The sequence below is a fragment of the Arvicanthis niloticus genome, chromosome 23 (assembly GCF_011762505.2).
Source record: "Arvicanthis niloticus isolate mArvNil1 chromosome 23, mArvNil1.pat.X, whole genome shotgun sequence".
NCBI lineage: Eukaryota > Metazoa > Chordata > Mammalia > Rodentia > Muridae > Arvicanthis > Arvicanthis niloticus.
The window spans coordinates 43,131,269-43,135,140 of NC_133430.1; the positions used below are offsets into that span (position 1 = coordinate 43,131,269).

The 3,872-nt window shown below is 44.4% G+C and overlaps 1 long non-coding RNA gene across 1 annotated transcript; it reads left to right on the forward strand.

Moving 5' to 3' along the window:
* The first annotated feature begins 541 nt into the window (after window positions 1-541).
* On the forward strand, window positions 542-2,709 carry LOC143437113 (uncharacterized). Its single transcript, XR_013106778.1, has 2 exons — window positions 542-667; window positions 2,372-2,709. It is a non-coding gene; the product is annotated as an uncharacterized LOC143437113 (long non-coding RNA).
* Window positions 2,710-3,872: the final 1,163 nt, after the last annotated feature.

A 3,872-nucleotide genomic window follows, 5' to 3' on the forward strand; every position in this document is an offset into this window, starting at 1 on the left:
CAATATTTTTCAGGAGTGTTTCCTCTTGATTCCTAACAATGGTCAAGGCAAGACAGAAATTAAGGTTTGAGTGCTTCGAGAAGGAACCACACTCTCGCCTGGAGTCCAGGGATCAGCACGCTGTTATTTAACATATGGTATAGGAATATTCTAAGAGAAACACAGAACTCCAGGGGTGGGGCCTCAAGTAAAGAGATCTCGATTGTGACTGTGGCTTAGAAAACTGACCCTCTTAGACGTAATCCTCCTGCGCAAAGGAAAAGCAATCTTGAGTCCAGGAGAAAAAAAAAATAGAGGAAATTTGGGCAAACTTTCTCAATGAAGTCAGTCAGGTGCGAGACTGTAACACAGAAACACTACTCCACAGCCACAGACGGGGCCTGTTTATACCCTGTTTATACCCAGTAGCCGCCACCACTTCCTTGGGATAGAACAATCTCATGACCTTATCATGTGACTGCTTCTGTCCGGATGAAAGCAACCAAAATGGAAACACAGGCTGTGACTGGCCAGGGTGTTTCTCATTGGGCAGCTGCTAGCACGTGCTCCCGTGACACAGGAAATGTGACAAGCTGACTCTGCCAAGTAAATATTCTAGCCTCGGACAAAGGAGCCTCAGTTCCAGCTTCCACTTGCCTTCCTTGCTGCGCCTTTTCAGGGCGTGGAGGTGAGGACCGGGAAGCCGGGGATTCCCCTCTGGGGACTCCCTGGAACCCTCAGCTTCCTGGAGGATCCCAGACACAGCCTTCTGTAAGGCCTGCCTCTAGCCGGGTTTTCCCTGCTGCTGCCTAACGCCAGTTTTTTTACGACCATAAAGTCACCTTGCTGTGACAGGCAGGGAGTGTAGCTCAGCGATAGGGCACTGCTTTCTTAACGTATATGAGATCCCTAGATCCAACCCCCACTCCCTCTAAACAGCACAGAGAACAGGGTATGGCTTGGTACAGTGTTGTGTTCAGAATTCCCCTGGGATCCACCAGGTCTTAATGTAAGAATTTATAATGCATGGGGATTTTTTTTTTCAGAGAAATTAAAGGAAAAGAAATATGTTTAGTGTCTCATCTGAAAGCCCGGGCTGGTGAGATCTGAACTAAGACCTCACCCTAGCAGCCCCCTGCACTGGCCTCTGAAGGCCTGGCCTTGTGTTTGACCAACAGCCTGGGTTGTCACACTTATTCCAGTATTGCATGGCAGTGTCTCATAAGCAGATGTGCTGACACGCTGTCTGGGTAACTTGATAAGTCTGAGGAACTTGATAAAACTAAAAATTCTTACATAAGAGGCTTTAGGTGGACCTGCGAGTCTACTTTTCTAATAAATTCTTGGATGTATTTCCCTTCCTCTGGTAATTTCATTGCTACCGATCTTGCAGAACCTATTCTGGCAGAGTCACTTCAGTTGGCTTAAAAAGGTGACTCCTCTCTATTTTTTCAATGTAAATAAATTTGCAGCTTTAATGTCTTTAAAATAGTAAATTACAGAGTGGGAGAGGTGGGTCAGCAGTTAAGGGCACTTGCTGATCCAGCAGAAGACTGGGAGGATTGGTTCCCAACACTCCGTGAGCTGGGTAGCTCACAACTACCTACCAGGTGCCCTCTTCTGGCCTCCTCGGGTACTGCATGCACACGAGCAGAGACACCTATAAACATCAATAAAACTAAAAATAAATCTTTAGAAGATAATAATTATACTTTTATCACCTGAATTCTGCCATTTTATTTTAGGTGTTGGAAGCGCTAAAGAATCAGATGTGGACTGGGATGTGTAAGAGAAGTAAAATAATTATATAAATGGTATAAAAAGGTGGAAAAATGCAATCTAAACCAATTTAAGTGTATTAACTTATTAATTCAATTTTATTAATTGGATATTAATAAAAGCAAGATAAGAGAAAGACTTAAACATAGGAAGTTTAAAATTATAATAAAAAATGGAAAATGTTAAGAATGTGTTGGCAACACAATTCTACATGTCAGAACTTATCGGAGAACTTACGGGACGGCTCACCAGTAAAGGCATTGGTTATACAAGCCTATGAGCCAAGTTTACATTCATACATAAAGGATAAAGGAGAAAAATGTATGTGTGTGCACACACACAAATGCACACACACACTTTTTAAGTTGTGAGATGAAATTAAACTGATATTCTTGATAAAAGTTTCTTATTAGTATATATTAGTAATATACGTATATATAACAATAGTTTTCATTGTAACATTTTCCTACAGGTATTTAATGTATTTTGGTCATATCCCGCCTCTGTCACTCTTGCTTGTCCCTCCCCACTCATCCGTTCCCTCTTCCTAGTTAGTCTCCCTCCTGTTCCATGTTCCTCTCCTCTTTGATGACCCAAAGAATTTCACTTTCAGAGGCATGGATGGCATGAGGGAACGGAAATCTGTGACTGTTCGCATGAGAAACGTACCCCATAGTCGGCAGCATTTGGACGGTTGGTCCCCAGTTGCTGGTGTTTTGGGAGAGGTGTGGCCTTGCTGGAGGAAGTCCATCACTGGGGTGGACTTAGACGATTCTGAAACTCATGCCTTTCTCAGTTTACTCTCTCTGCTTCCTGCTTGCAATTTGAAATGTGAGCTCTCAGCTTGCTGCTCCAGCCAGCACCCTGCCTGCCCCCATGTTTTCTGTTGAAATGGTGGTGGACTCTTAACTCTCTGGAACCATAAGCCCAAATAAACCCTTCCTTCCACAAGTTGCCTTGGTTGTGGTGTTTTATCACAGTGACAGAAAAGTCACCAATACAGCATCTTACCAGTGGCTAGAACTGAAGAAAATGGCTATCTCTCTCCTATCAACCTTAACTGTCAGGATCCTCGGGGAAGTGGGGGAGCATGGGGTGGGGCAGGGGGCTTCCTAAGACTCCCCCTCCATGACAGGATACTGATCAGCCTAATATTGTACAGACAGTCACCGCTGCTGTGAGTTGAAGAGCGTGGTACCCACAGATCCCCACCCCTTCTTCCAGGTCTCCTATTCTTCCCATCCTTCCCCTGTGAGGTTCCAAAGCCTTGGAGGGAGTGACACTGCCAACCATCTTAGCCAAGCATTCAACAAGAACCCATTCTCCAAACTTTGACCCATAAAAACAAGTGTTTTGTCTTTTGGTTTTGTTTTTCTGACCAAAACTGATACCAGCACTAATCTGTGATATTCAGAAATCATTTTGACAGGGACATCAAGTCCATTTAACAAAGCAACAGCAGTAATTTCCCCACTAGAGTTTATGATCTACACAGTCATGGCTCTTATCAGATTTACAGTACCACAAAGGAATTCCTTCCTGTGGAGAGCCTCAGATCCAATCAGAAAGCAGTTAAGTACCTTCATAACTCCTCCTCCTCCTCCTCCTCCTCCTCCTCCTCCTCCTCCTCCTCCTCCTCCTCTTCCTCCTCCTGCAGGGAGCACACCTTGCCTAGTGGGTCAGTAGAGAAGCTTTCTACAGCAGCCATGCACAGTACTTTGAAAGGGACAGAGCAGGAAGGCCGCTTCCATCTGGGTTCCTACTTGATTTGCCTGTGTCGCAGCCAGACCACGTGCCGTCTTCAGCCACAGGGCTTCCTCATCTGGTTCCAGTGTGCAGCAGCTGTGGTGGTGATCGCTTACATTGTTTTCGAGATGTCAGAGGATTCCCTGACCAACAACTCAGACAGAGGTAGCTCACCCGGCACTGGGATTTTCGTTTAATAACCTCCAGCTTCTTGGAGGACCTGTACACATCCATACAATGCCTCTGTTAAATTTTTCTTTTAATTTTAGAAACTTACCAAATATAAGGGTTATAGCTTTTGCATAATTCTTAGTTTTATTATTCATAGTTTTTAATACACTCCTTTTAAATGGGTCAGGTGCTGTGGA